Source organism: Ursus arctos, unplaced genomic scaffold (assembly GCF_023065955.2).
Source record: "Ursus arctos isolate Adak ecotype North America unplaced genomic scaffold, UrsArc2.0 scaffold_26, whole genome shotgun sequence".
Taxonomy (NCBI): Eukaryota; Metazoa; Chordata; class Mammalia; order Carnivora; family Ursidae; genus Ursus; species Ursus arctos.
This window is the reverse complement of record NW_026622941.1, coordinates 14,862,568-14,877,995: the sequence shown is the minus strand read 5'-3', so window position 1 is coordinate 14,877,995 and position 15,428 is coordinate 14,862,568. Positions and strand designations below refer to the sequence as shown.

At 38.0% G+C, this 15,428-nt stretch overlaps 1 protein-coding gene across 5 annotated transcripts in view; it reads left to right on the top strand.

The window, feature by feature from the left end:
- Positions 1 to 15,428, top strand: part of EPS8 (epidermal growth factor receptor pathway substrate 8) — a 174,553-nt gene that overhangs the window by 44,570 nt on the left and 114,555 nt on the right. For 3 of the 5 annotated variants that reach the window (XM_057318903.1, XM_057318902.1, XM_044385213.3), the window contains one exon: positions 10,990 to 11,060. The exons of the other annotated variants lie outside the window; for them this stretch is intronic. The gene's annotated coding sequence lies outside the window, so the exon portion shown is untranslated. Of the gene's footprint in view, positions 1 to 10,989; positions 11,061 to 15,428 lie in introns of those variants that run through there. 5 annotated transcript variants of the gene reach the window in all.

The window sequence follows — 15,428 nt, the reverse complement described above, 5'->3', positions numbered from 1 at the left end:
CTGATGAAAGGCATCCACTGTTTTCATTCTTACTGGTCTATTTTGGCATCCTGTGGTGTTAAGCAAGTATTCACTGCTTCAGGCTCCTTGAATCTGGGTGTTGGAGTGAGTGTTTCTAGGTGTCGAACACACCTCTTCACCGGCCTTTATCTCTGGACTCTGGCATGGGCCATTTTAGGCCATAAGAAGGTATACTTTCCAAATACTATTACTCTGGAAAGGTGAAACCTATCCAGTGTACAAACCAGATGATTTTATTGAGGAGGAAACTTATCTTGATAGATGCACTTAAAGGAATTTCTTCTCAATGTCTTCATTGAGTGCTTGTACTGTTTAGGGGATCAAATCATCCCTGATTGTGATAAATATTAGTTTTATATATACATAGGAGTCTTTTTTTTCTCTCTTTTTTCTTTTCCTTTTGTGCATGTGTGTCTGCCATAGGATAGTGTGTAAAGCTAGGCTTGCTAATCAAGAATAATTGTTTCTGCCAGGTATGACCTAAAACCGGAGTTGGAATTAGGGCAGGGCCGTGGCAGACTCACACAGAGCACTGGAATGGCAGGTGTGCCCTCTACAGGACAGGAGATCACGGTCACTCTTGGCTCCCTGTTTTCTCCTTATCTTCATCCAAGCACCTGGCAGGTTCAGAAAGAGTCCAATTCTCCAGGCAGTCGTCCTCAGCAGAAGTGAACCAGGGAAAGTTATCATCTGAAATCATGGACATAGGGGGCAAAAGGCAGGAAGCTTGAGGTTTTTGAAACGTAAATGTTCTATGGCAGGTGATTAATTTTTCTTAGATGCATTACTATAGCCAGTCTAGATTCTCGAGGAACTGATTATTTTTAGGCTTACTGGTGTAGATCACAAGTAAATTCTCCTAACCAGTGTCGGAAAACCTAGACAATAGGAAAATAGCGATCTATAATTTTAATATACAAGGACAATTGCTTACTAATTTTGTATTTGATTTTAATGATGAACAAAATGCTTGCTCTCTGTTGTTTTGATGAGGCTGATTTGTCTTTCTACTACCACTACTAGCATAATTGTTCTTGTCATTGTCTTCATCATCATCCAATATTTATTAATTCCTTGCTAATAAGCAAGAAAAGTTCCAGGAAGAGTGGAGAAGATAAATAAGTAGAAGATATGACTTCTTTTTTTAAAGGAGATTATTTTCTGCTTAGGACTGAACATATGTCCTAGGAAATAAAATTAAAGTATATGATTTATTTATTATATAAATGGTCATTAAGGTCCCTTATGTGCTAGGCACTGCCCTCAGTATGTGAGAAATAATATTGAATAAAATATAGTTTCTGCCCTTAAATTTAATGTCCAGGGGAGTGATAGACAAGCAAATAAGAATTTCAGTAAATTGTAACATGTGAATTGTCAAAGTGCCACAGAGAGTGCTTGCTATAGGAAGATGTCTATATTAAAGATGTATGAAGTAAAATATTGGACAGTTTGGAAGCCAGAATAAAAATGTTCTTTTGGGTGCCTGGATGGCTCAGTTGGTTAAGCATCTGCCTTCGGCTCAGGTCATGATCCCAGGGTCTTGGGATCGAGTCCCGCGTCTCCCTCTGCCCCTCCTCCCACTCGTTCTATCATTCTCTCACTCTCTCAAATAAATAAAATCTTTAAAAACATTCTTTGAAGTCTTTATTTCTTACGTTGCCCCTTCGTAGTCTTTATTTCTTACGTTGACGAAGGCATAACCTTAGTCAAGTAATAAAACATTCTGATAACCATGAAAGTACCATAGTTCGGGTACATTACATTCAGCTCTTCCAAAAGAACACAGGCATGGATCTTGTGAAGTTGGGTTAAATGGGCCTTAATTTCTTTCTTGTCTTAATATTTGCTTTTGTCAGGAGTTTAATGTTAACATTTGACAAGCGTGGGAAGTGCTGATGTTCTGTGGTGTGGATTGAAAAGAAGACGTTGTTTTATATGCTAGGTTGGTAGGTGTCAAGGTTAGTATTCCATTATGAAATTTAAGAAACCTGATCTGCATTTTTTTTTCTTCTGTTTATTTCCACTTCTGCAAGGAGGGAATTTGATGAAGGAGAAAAGGCTTACGTCCATTACGCCTTGGCTATTTTGTCTCTTATCTGCCATAAAACTTGTTGTAGAATAGAATTTTTTATAGCCAATTACTCTCTTTTATACCAACTTGGTGTATTTTATTTTCTTTATATCAGATGAAAGAAATCAGAACTTTTTCATACTTTAAGCTGTTTAGTTCCAGAGGGAAAAATACCAAGAGAGCTGTGGAATTTCTCTCCCTAGAGATCTTTAAGGTGTTCAGACACTTAACTGCCTGAAATTGTTTGTGTAAAGTTTTGTGTGTCCTACTTTAGAAAGCAAGATGTATAAAGACCCAGACTTAGAAAATTGGTATCATTAAGGATGATTCTTCTCTAGTCATTTTAGTTTTCCTACTAGGTAAATTTATTTGATAATAAATACTTAAAATTTGTGAGTATTTGACTTATGAATATTGCTTACATAATAATTTGTATTGTGAAGCATTTTTGCGGTTATCAGAACACTTTTTCATAATTGTGTTATTTGAGTTTCAGAGGTCTTATGTAGTAGACAAGGCTGGTGTTATCATGATCCCCATTTTGCTAATGAGAAATCTGAGGATGCGGATTTGTGAGACTTTCCTGTGGCTATAAGTTATTAAATGGTGGGGTTTGGCACAGGCCTTCTGACAGCACATTCTTTGCTCTTTTTAGTATGTTTTGGGGCACTGATTTTTTTTTTTTTTTTTTTTTGGTAAATGAGTATTTGTTCTGTTGTATGTCAAAATCAGGTCTGCGTGGTGTCTCTGGATCATTGATTTCTCCTTTCTACAAGCTGAATGATCACTGGGGGAATGGAGGACGTGTTTGGCCTTCCTTCCCAGTTACTATTTCATCATCTGGCACTTTCTTACCAGTGCGGTTTTGAACGTGGTAATTGGGGGTTCTCAGATCAGCTCACAAAAAATAATTTAACTTGCAAAATTACTGAATTGGTATTATTGGAACTAACTTGCTGCTCATAAAATCGATGTTTAAAAATTGGTTGTTTCTAGGAAACAGGGAGTGGATTTGTTAATGTACTAAAATTAAGTACTGTCACTAACCACATTGATATCCGCTTCAGCTGAACGTTGGTAAATTAGACTGTGCACTCAAGAGAACCAAAATAAAATCAGTTCAATAACTATTGAGTCCTTTCACTGGGGCCACAGCTTAAAGGGTAATTTTAGAGTTAACGGGGCCAAATGTGTCCCAACGAATAAAATCTCTAGGAAGAAAAAAGACGTATTATTGATAATTACTAGGTTAGGCTTTGTATGTTGAGGTAATTTTACCTTATAGCTCTGGTTTAGGAATTTTTTCCCCCTGAACATTTAGTACATACATAACAGAGTGTAAAAAATTTACATATGTCAGAAAAGGACAAAGAAGAACATAATTCCTTGTAACCCCTCTGTTTGAGAATGTTTTTGGTAAGAGAAAGGTGAGGTCATTTTAGAACAAGGAATTAGTAAAGCGCAAGCATGACTGACATATTCAGGGGCATAGAGACAGTAGCGAGGGGTAGGAGAATACTTGCTGGGGGATAGGATTAGCTCAGTTATGTTGGACCGTGTATTCCGGGACAAGAGATTTATTGCTCTCAAAGTAAGGGATTGCAGAGCTCTTGTAGCCTAGGACTCATGTTTTCCAGGAAGGGAAACCAAAGTGAATCATTCAAATAAGTTCGTGGAGAAATTGGGGCTGGAGCCCCGCCTTCTTGACCACTAAAGCGAACATTGCTTTTATTATGTGATCTTATATGTTGCCGTCATTGGTTCTGGGATAGAAGAAAGCAGAGTAAAAGCATTGCTTTTTAAGAGTAAGTTTTCACAGTCTTAGAAAAAGGATTAGAAGGAGAAGTTAGTTGAAATAGGAGGACAGGTTAAGCTTATTTTGATAATCCTGGCATGAGGAGATCCAGAGTGGAAAAGATGGAGAAATGACTAGCAATGAGAGTTTCAAAGTGAGTGATGGGAAAGGAAGTTGCATTAAAATAAATGAGGAAATTTGGGGAGTAAACTGGTCTTGTGGGGAAGATCAAGTTCAATTCTGAATAAATTAGGAAATCAAGGAGAACTGTTTTATTAGGCAGACAAGAATATGGGGCTGATGTTGTAAATGTTAAATTATGCTTTGCAGATAATGAGGATTGACTAGAAGGATCGCGTGTATTATAGGACTCATCTCTTCACACAGTACAACTGAGGGCAATTTAATTCCAGAAAATCTCCCTAAGACTGTTGGTTCAAGAAAGAATAACTTATCTATTAGATGTGTCACTGAATGAAACATCGGTTAATTAACTGGTGTGGGCAGGCGCGCCTCAAAAAGACCTTTACTGGCCTGCTTGTGTGATGCTTCTTCTTCTCTAATAAAAATATTAGGTGTATGTGCAACCCCGTGTGAAACCTACGTGTTAAAGAGAACGGCCTTACCTTTTAGCCATGCATTGCCAGAGTGGCGTCATGATATTTTATGGTGTGACCACATTTTTTTTTTGTCATGATTGTAATTCAGTTTAATAATGCTAACTGGTTTTCTTTGGGCAATGCATCGCCCTAATCACCCACCATTTATTGTTTTTAAACTTCTTTGTATGAGTGAAACCAAATGTAACAGCTGTTCATGTTTCTGCTAAGAGGTAGTGAGCTGTTATCTGTATAGTCCATGAAGGTTTTAAAGAGGAGCCCATGTCTTTGTTTTCCTTCTCCTTGTGTATTTCTAAGGATTTCTGAGACTTTAAAACATATTTAGTTATGTATTTGTTTATTTTAAAGATTTTTATTAATTTATTTTAGAGAGAGCATGAGCGTGTGGGGGAGGAGCAGAGGGAGAGGGTAGAGTCCCCTGTGGGGCTTCATCTCCCGACCCTGAGATCAAGACCGGAGCCCAAATCAAGAGACAGATGCTTAACCGACTGAGCTACCCAGGCGCCCGTAAAACGTATTTATTAACTTCATCTATTACTAACCAATATACTTAAATTTGGGGGCCTCGGTGTTCCTATAACCAGTGTTCCAGCATTTATCACATTATGTTATCCACCTGGGTTTGAGTTCAACTTCACTGCTTAGTGACTGAATGGATTTGCAAGTTATTACAGTTTTCCATGTTTCTGGATTTTTTTTTTTCTTCATTTATAAGACAGTATTACTGCCTACCTTGTGGGCTTGTTGTGAGAATTAAGTTATTAAATATGTCAAGCACTCGAAGAGCCCGGCACACAGCAACTCTGAGATCCTGGCTGTTAGTGATCTGTTGCCCTCACTCTGCCGTTCATGGTTCATCCTTGTATGCCTCGGACCTAGAGCCGTGTTTGCATTTAATAACAGTTTTTGAAGGATTAATTCACTAAGGAAGAGGGGGCAGAAGGTGGTGTCACAAGGTATCTTACAGGGTGAAACAGGAAGAGGCCAACTCTTTTTGTTACAAGTGCTATTTCCATTCTTGCTCACCTCCACTCTAGGTGAAAACTTCTCCTTAGTCATTAAGAATGACGGTTACTGATCCCAACATGGTGTTGTCAGGAAAGCAGTTGGGTTAGTCTAAGTTGGGAGTGGTTAATAGTTTTCCAGTGGCTTTTACACTTGAGAAGGTATGCTCACCGGCGCACCTGGCTGGCTCAGTCGGTACAGCACGCGGCTCTCGATCTTGGGGTCGTGAGTTCAGGCCCCACGTTAGGTATAGAGCTTAGTTTAAAAAAAAAAAAAAAAAAAAAAGGTTATGTGCTAAGCATTGTTGTTGCTTGCTTTTGAAGCCTGCCCTGGTGAAGAACAGTTTTTTTCAGATATACCTTTCTGGGTGGGGACCCCTATGTGGGCAAGTCCAGTTCTGCCTCGGAATCTAAGCCTGAGGACAGCTCACTAATTGTTTTTAATTTCTTTGCTGCTGCCGCTTTGGAACAGATGTACTTAGGTTAATGGCTTTGGACCACATGATGTATTAATGGTTTTTGTCATAATTTTGCTACACAGGAGGTATTATTTCTATTTTACGTACCTGGAAACTAAGGCTCAGTGTGGTTGATAAGTACCTTTCCTAAAGCCACGCAGTAATTGTCCAAACTGAGATCTAAACTTGGGAAAAACCGTCTTACTCATTAGCCTCTACTATTTCTGCTGGCTCGAATGAAAGTTTCAGTGTCAAACCTATATAACACCTATGTTCAGGTGCAGCTTCGCACCTTAGGAGAAACCAGTTTCCTGAATTAGTGTGTGTATTTCTATGTGCTTTGTAGCTTTTAGGTTCTATACAGGTGTTAGTCATTAATAGCGATCTCGTCCTTTATACGATTAGATTCTGCATCTCTCCTTTTTATTATTTTTCTAGTCTTGTTCACAGGATTTCTGGACTGCTCGGGTTTATTTTCTTTAAGCATGATTTCTATGCTCAACTCTGTCTGCTGCCATCTCAGCGTAGCTTCTGTTGGTTAGGGTCCCGGTGTGTCAGAAAATGGAAGGAAAAAATGAAGGACTCCCCAAAGGAAACGAATGTTATAGGAACATCGAGGCCCCCAAATTTAAGTATATTGGTTAGTAATAGATGAAGTTAATAAATATGTTTTATGGGCGCCTGGGTAGCTCAGTCGGTTAAGCATCTGTCTCTTGATTTGGGCTCCAGTCTTGATCTCAGGGTCGGGAGATCAAAACGAACTTTTAAAAGCTTATTTAAAAACATTTTAAATCATCTCAAGGGACTTTCAGAGTCTTTTTTGGAAAGTTTTGTTTACTAGTAGTCTTCTGTTCCGGGGAGTCCATGATTGAGAATGTGCAGCACATTCAGACAGACCTGGCTCCAACCCTTCCTCCGCTCCCTGACCTTGGGACACTGGACATATTTCATAACGTCTTTAAGCCTTAGCCTTCACCTGTAAGATGGGAGTAACACTAATACTTACTCCCAGGTTATCGTAAAGAACACGTGAACTAAAGTACATGCTGTGTTTAGTGTATTACCCGACACAGACAGTGCTGTCAGTCAGTGTTAGCTGGTATTGCAGATCGAAGGCTAGGCTGGGAAGAGGAACCCAGGGATATAGTCTGTCCTGAATTTGAACGACCTGAAGTAGATGTGCCCTCTGCGGAATAAGGGGTAAGGATAAGACCACGGTGGAAGTCTCTTCAGGTTCTGGTCCCAGGGGTGGTAGGCACAGTTCCATCATGGAGTGTTTAACAAGGGGTACTTAATGATTTGATCCAGAAGTCCTTAGAGAAGGAAGGTATATATACTCCTATGTGAATTCAGCCAACACGTACTAAGCACCTGCTGCTGTCAGGCACTCCCTATGCAGATGCTGATGATAAAAAAGAAAATAAGTCTTCCTCTGTCTTTTTGGAGCTCATATTCCAACTGTGGGACCAGTATGTGATGAAATGACTGATAAAACATGGTACGTTATAACAAAATAAGAGCTTTAAGGTATATGTGATATGCCCTAGGGCATCGAGGATTTGGAAGGAAGCCCATTCTTGTTGATACTTTATCTTCAAGGGTAAGAATTTTCTTATAGAAGCATTAGTCCAGTGAACTACTTTGATATTTTTTAGGATAGATTTATCCTTCAAATACCAGGTATATTTCAGATGTAACTTAAATTTGGCTATGTGACTGAAAGCAGCCTATCTTTAAATATTTGTAACAATATTATTGATCCAAAATCTTTACAACTTAGGTAAATAAAAGTTTTTGGCAAATTCTCGTCCTGCTGATTACATAAAGGACACTCGGCTTCAGTGTATAAAGGGGTTTCTTAGTTCATCAGAGTGGATGTGTTTTCCAAATTATGATTTATACCAATGGGGAATATCGTTCGCATTTGGGGAGAAGTGAGTTTAATATCAGGTAGCATAACAATACTATTAACTAGCAGAGTAATGATTGGATGTTGACAATTAGAATATTAGCTACTGTGAAACACTAATAGAACACTGCTAGGAAATTGTGTGTGTGTGTGTGTGTATACACACACACTTCTATAGTTTATATAAAAGATTACGATATATTGAATTTTTTATAACATGAAATCCACATATCACAACATTATATGGAAGAAATTATTTTTATCATTTTACAGATGAAGGAACTAGAACTTGCTTGAGATGATGTGAAAACTAGTAAGCGAGGGATCAAAAATTGAATTTCAAGGGCACCTGGGTGGCACAGTCGTTAAGTGTCTGCCTTCGGCTCAGGGCATGATCCCAGCGTTCTGGGATTGAGCCCCACATCAGGCTCCTCCGCTGGGAGCCTGCTTCTTCCTCTCCCACTCCCCCTGCTTGTGTTCCCTCTCTCGCTGGCTGTCTCTGTCAAATAAATAAATAAAATCTTTAAAAAAAATTGAATTTCAAAGCCTCTGTTCTTTTTACCTTTTTGTGTTGAATACAAGTGTTTCTCACTTAACAGGATTCATCACACAATAATTTACCCAACTGAGCTGCCGAGGCACCCCTGATAATATCTTTTAAAAAATGTGTGATGCTTTGAGAAGTATACATTCTATGAGACAGTACCTCAATAGGCATTTAGTTCGCTCTTAGGTATCTAGTGGTGAAAAGCATGGATTCTGAAGCCAGACTTCCTGTATTTAAATTTTGTTTCTTAGCTAGTGTAGCTTGGGGCAAATTACCATCCGCGTGCCTCCATTTTCTTATTTTTTAAACCAAGATAATAATAGAATCTTCATCATAGGGTTGTCGTTGAGGATTGAATGTGTTCATACATGTTAGGCTCTGAGAGCAGAACCTAGAACATAATAAATGTTCTCAATATGTGTTAACTGTTGTCAGTAGTTTTCTTTGCTATTACAGTAAAAAGGAGGAGGGAGGGAATTTCTGATGCTCATTTTTAATTCGAGTTACAGAGTTTTATTTTGATATATCTTTTCTCTTGTACTTTATATGTTCCAGCCTTCTTTAAGTCACACTTATAGCCCTTACTGAATTAAAGAGTCTAGGCATTGCACATCAGCAGTTGATAACATCATAAAAAGAGAGACAACCAGATATTATGTCTCTTACTTGTATCTCTATTATACAACTAAATAGTATTAAAATTTATGTATATATGTGGTGGCGTTTTCTTTTCTTTTTTTTTTTTAAGATTTTATTTATTTATTTGACAGAGAGACAGCCAGCGAGAGAGGGAACACAGCAGGGGGAGTGGGAGAGGAAGAAGCAGGCTCACAGCAGAGGAGCCTGATGTGGGGCTCGATCCCAGAACGCCGAGATCACGCCCTGAGCCGAAGGCAGACGCTTAACCGCTGTGCCACCCAGGCGCCCCTATGGTGGCGTTTTCTATTGAACTGTGAACTTTATGAGGGGAGAGACTTCCCACTGTTGTATCTAATATAGTGCTCGGTTTTAATTACGTGGCCTTGTTCCCCAATATTTGCTCCGTTAACTACATTAGCCTCTCATTTATCAGGTTTGCCTAGTAATGCGCTTTTCAGATTCACAAAAAAGTGCATTTCCTAGCTATCTGCTTCATGAGTTAAAGTATAATTCTTAAACTATTAGAATTTTTTAAATTTATTTTTAAACTATTAAGATGGTAATTTTTCTTTCAAGTATCAATTTCTTGTCTTCTTACATCGAATATAATTTGTCACTGTGCATACTCTTTATTTGGATTGTAATATGGGTGTAATATAGTACATGGTCCTATGGTTCTATACCAGATATTCTCAGGATGCTTTATGAATGTGTTCTTCCCATTGTATGTCATATTTCTCTTGTTATTATAATCTACCAGTTTCTTTCTGCTGTCATTTCTTTCTGCTACCTCTAGCAACCATAGCTCCCCAAATTCAGATTTAATGCATCTGACCAGTGCTTCTAACCTGCCGTGGATTGATTTGATTACCAACTTCATTTGACCTTTTTCTAAAATGAGATTTTAAAAGATCTAAGCTGAGCTTGAAGGCATCTGAATAAAATGGAGAAGTTTAGCACATAGACTATGTGGCATCTATTTAACTAGCCATGTAACTTTTTAATTTACTCTAGGACATTGCTGAGGTTGTCATTGATGTGTGGCCTCTAGGCAAGTGAGATTATGTTATATGAGGATCTGAACAGAAGAATGAAGTCTGATCTTCAGTATTTCCATGCTGTTATAGAGTTGGGATTCAGATTCAAGCTCCTGTATTCCAGAGTCCTTTTCATTGCTATTAGTCATATGACAAAGAAGTCCATACTGCAATTAGTAGCTCTTAAGCATTATATGGTATTAGTGATCGTTTTTAAGTTTTTTTAATTTAATTTATTTTTTTAGTGACCGTTTTTTATTTAAAGCACAGACTCTTTGTCTTGTTATTTAACTTTTACAAAATTGTGACACGTATGGGTTCTTTAACTATCTAATGGATAGGTGCCTATTCACAATATATATTACGATATTGTTAGGTACGCACGTATGTCATTTAATAACATGCACTCATAGCGTGGGTCTGCATTTTAAATACCTAGGTAACTATGTGTATTTATAGACCCTGAGCTGAATGTACAGGTCTAACTACATATAGGAAAAAATTGAATATGCCTATGCTATATATAGTTTGTGAAATGCTAGATAAATGTGAAAAGATGCAAAATAAAGTACCTCTGAGGCATTGGTATGTTCAGATCCTAGTATAAGTCTTAGAATTTTAGTTTGTTTAGAAGTGAAGTACTTCTAAGAGTTACTGCAAGGATTAAATCAGATGGTATGTTAGTGTGCTCATCACCATATTTGATCCTGTATGACTTCTTTCCTCTTTATCTTTTCCGTCCATATAATTTTTAATCTACATAAAAAGAGAACAAACAATTTAAGTAAAAGAGAACAAATATAAGTGTTAAGCAAAAACAGCTACTGCTTTCCTACTGTGCTTCAAAATGAAATTTTATTTTTATTCACGTATTTTTATCCACAGACCATCTCTAACACAGCTCTCAGTGGACTAAAGTAGAAGCATAAGAATTGGAGCACATTTTCATTTTTGAGGTGAGTCCATTTGTAGAAAAATTAAGACATTGAAAGCCATCTGCTGTTTCTTAGGAAATTTTGGCATTTGCATGTATTCTGAGAAATACTGCAGTTATCCATGAAATGCTGTTAGCGTGAATCTGGCTGGAGCTCCCCCCACCTTCATGTCTCGTCCTGGTTACCTGACTTCTTTGGGTCAGTTTGCCTATTTTTAAAATGGGAATAATGGGGCTATTGACTCTGCTTACCTTCCAGATTACATGTTGTGAGACTAAATTGAGATCATGGATATGTAAGTGTCTTTATATTAAGAAAAATGTAAGGTGGAGGTATTAATACTGTGAACTGTCAGTGAATTAAATGGAAATTAACAGTTACATATGCAGAGAATCTGTGTAAGTATGACGTTTTTGAATGTAACTGTAGCCTAACCAGTGGAATGGTAGGAAGACTGCGCCATCTTATATATTGTTTCTGAGAGAACTGGTGAGCACAAAAGAAGAGGGGAAAGTACTAGGAGGAAGAAGTGGCAGAGGAAAGAGAGCCAAACCAATTACATGGCTCTGAAAGTATTGGCATTTTTAGAACTAAACATTTATTTACATAAGAGGACGTATTTGAAGGAATTATCAATCTGTGGATTACGAAAAACGTATTTTCTATTGAAAACCTGTTACATTGGGACACCTGGGTGGCTCAGTTGCTTAAGTGTCTGCCTTTGGCTCAGGTCATGATCTCTCAGGTCCTGGGATCGAGTCCTGTGTCAGGCTCCTTCCTTGCTCAGCAGAGACTCTGCTTCTCCTCCTGCTTGCCAGTCCCCCTGCTTACGCTCTCTCTCTGACAAATAAATAAAATCTTAAAAAAAAAAAAAAAAAAGAAAACCTGTTACATCTTTTCAATACTTTTATATTCAGTATTTTACTTTCTTGCTGTGGGAAAAACATCTAGTTCTGATTTTTCTCCTCCCTGGAGTTTCAGCCATTCATCTGGACGCCTTAGTGTACGAGGCCTGAGTAAAACTGAATGGTCTTTGTTCTCACTCCATCAGTTTTTGTTTGTTTCGTTTGTCTTCTTAACGTCCTTTATTTCTCTTGTTTTTCTTCAACTCACCCCACACATGTCATGTCTTACCTCTTTTTGGGCTTAAGTTTTTACACATAATCTTTTGTTCTGGGTCTCCCAAATTGTACCTTGAGGCTTTTCAAAGGTGCCAGGATACTATTTAGCAAATGTGATTACTGCATTTCTTTCTAGTAACTATGTTTTGAGAGTAATTTACTCATATCTTGGGAGAGAAAGATAGTGGTAAATCGGTAAAATGGTAGTAAGAGTCCCGTCTTCCTGCACTCTGTCTTCAGGCGCTACTGATTCTGTGTGGTGGTCATGACTCTGTAGCTAGGTGATGGTCATCTTTGGTCAGACGCTGCTGCTGCTATCTCTGTGTCTTAGTCCAGAAGAAAATGTGGTGTTTTTCTCACACAATGGACTTATTCAGTTCTTTGTGGAGTGACTGAGGGGGTGGTGTTCAAGGCCCTTCCCAGCAATCAGGGACCTGTCTTTTAATCTCCAGTGCCAGCTCAACAGCTTTAATTCTCCTGCTGCTGCTTTCACCTCTAATTTATTGTTTGGCTGAGTCATCCAGCAACTACTTTTGTGTTCTCTTAATACAATTGCAAGGCATATTCTTTTGTATTTTTGTTTCTTACTTAGTAAACAAGTGGCTTATTCCATTCCGTTTATAAGTCATTTCTTTGGTTTCCCCCCCAAAATAATTGACCAGTCTAAGGAAACATAATTGTAGAGGGCTTTTACCAGTTGCTTTTCTTTTTAGATGGCGGGTGTAGGCTGGAGGAGAGGGTCTGTTCACGGTCTTCACCATCTACCATTTGTAAAATTCGGGGCATGCATCCTCTTGAGCCTCACACTTCATGGTTGTAAAATGGGTATAGTGTTCCTGACATTGTAGAATTGTGAGGATTAAAGGAGATAGCATACTTCTAGAAGGTGCCCAGTATGGTGGCGCCTGGGTGGCTCAGTCAGTGAAGCCTCTGACTCTTGATTTTGGCTCAGGTTATGATCTCAGGGTTGTGAGATTGAGGCTGCATCTGGCCTTGTGCTCAGTGGGGAGTCTAATTGAAATTCTCTCTCTCCTTCTCCCACTGCTCCCCCCAAGCTCTTTCTCTGTCTATAAATAAATCTTAAAAAAAAAAAAAAAAGAAAAGAAAGAAAGTGGCCAGTGTGGTATGGAGACCAAATATGTGCTTAGGTAATTATTGTCATTGCTGATTTATCCTCCTCCCTCAATTTGTTGTCATCATTGTCACGATTATGACGTAAAGCCCAAAGGGAATTACGTATAGGTGAGCTTGTAATGGAATGTGGTGTTGACAAATCAGGTCTCTTGTTGAAGTTGTGTATAATTGTGGATTCTCTGATACACTCACCATCTTCATTAACATGAGAAAGTCCAAGCTTAGAGATAGTTCAGCATGTCTGACTGAAGTTACTGAGATGAGTTAATTGGTCTTTACTTAGCTGTTTCTGCGACTAGTGTTAGAGTTTTCTGAAATGCACTGTTTAACTGGATTTAGTTGCTCTCGGAAGTAGGCAGTTATTTAAACTGTTTATCTTTGCAAAAACAACACACAAAAAAGTATTAAGCACTTAAAACATTTACCTTTTCAGTGTGTATTTCTGTTTTATGGATATGATGAAAAAATTCTACAAAATCAGGTTTTATTTTATTTTTTTTAAAGATTTTATTTATTTGAGAGAGAGAGAGCACAGAGGGAGAAGGAGAAGCACACTCCTCACTGAGCAGGGAGCCTGATGTGGGACTTGATCCCAGGACCCTAGGATTGTGACCCGAGCCGAAGGCAGATGCTTATCCGACTGAGCCACCCAGGTGCCCCCAAAATCAGATTTTAAAGAACAGAAATATATAGTGATTAATCATTCAGCTTCCTTTTGCCTACACACTGGCATACTTTATTTTCTGTTTTTCATTTTAGAGTGTGAGCATACAGGCTGAAGGGGTTAGGTAACAGGACATTAAGTGACTTCTTGCTGTCCGTTTAGGGATAATTGAAATCACTGACGCTTACACAGAATGCAATGAAATCGTTTTTATGCAAAAATACTAGAAAAAAGATGTTTCTATTTGGAAAATACTCTAGCTCTTTGAATCTTTAGTGTGAAGTTCGCATGAGGTGAAAAAGGCCTGAGTGAGTGAAACATTTAAAATGGTGATGAGTTTATCGTAAAGTTTTATATTCTGAATTTAACCCTTAAAATATTTTGAAAAGAGAATAAATATTTCAAGAGGACAAAGATTCTGTTTAGGGAGTTTGATTAAATCAGTGAAAAACTTGGATAACAGTTGCCCAGAACATTTTGATTTTTCTATCCAAAAACGATTTATTTCCAGATGATATAAAGACACGCCTTTAAGATACTGTAAGATATATTGTTGACTGAACTTTCTGCCTGAGATGCATTTCTGAAATGAGTAAATGGAATATTGAAATGTCATATGCAAGCTTGTCATTTGTGAATCCATTTTTTAAAACAATACTTAACATCTAATAGATCTTTTGTGCTATTAAAGATTTTCTTAAAAAAAGATTCTTATTTACATGTGGATAAGGAGGTCATGTGGTTTGTTTCTATTTTTTTAGTTACATGGGAAGTGTAATTATTTTCTGAGGAAGGGTGATGGAAAAGGAGCATGCTGTAATTGTAACTTGAGAATATGGTTACTATGGGGAATATATTGTGGAACCAAAAAGATAGAAAGTGTTGATGGCCAACAGTCAAAGACCAACTAAGACTGATAGAGATTTATAGAATGTCTGATTGTCAAGTTTGTAATTCTCCTTAGTAGCCCAGGAAGCAAATATAAAGAAGGTTGAGTGGTATTAGGCCACAATAAAGATAAAGTCCCTGCCCTCAAAAACTTCATAGTTTCATTGACTAAACAGAATGTTCTGTCTTAAAGCCCCTGAGTTTCTAAGCTCCCTGTAGACATGAACAGCCTAGTTCCAATTTATCTTATCGAATCTGTATTTTTGAGATCATCTCCAGGTACCTAGCTCAGTGTTTGGAATACGTATTGGTTAAATTAAACTGGCACTATGGAATCAAGTGCTAGAGGGGAAGCTGTGCGTTTACTCTTAAGAGTGGCTACCAGCACACAAAGTAGCTCATTTATAGAGGAATTACGCTGGTCTTCTCTTCAAAAACCATGTAGGCACGAGGAGAATACAAAGTGAGATATTTAAAGTTATGGGAAAACCAAACCTCCAACCACCAAACTAGAATTCTGTATCCCTGAAATTATCCCTCAAAAGTGAAAGAGACATAAAGATTCTCTGAAACAAAACAAGG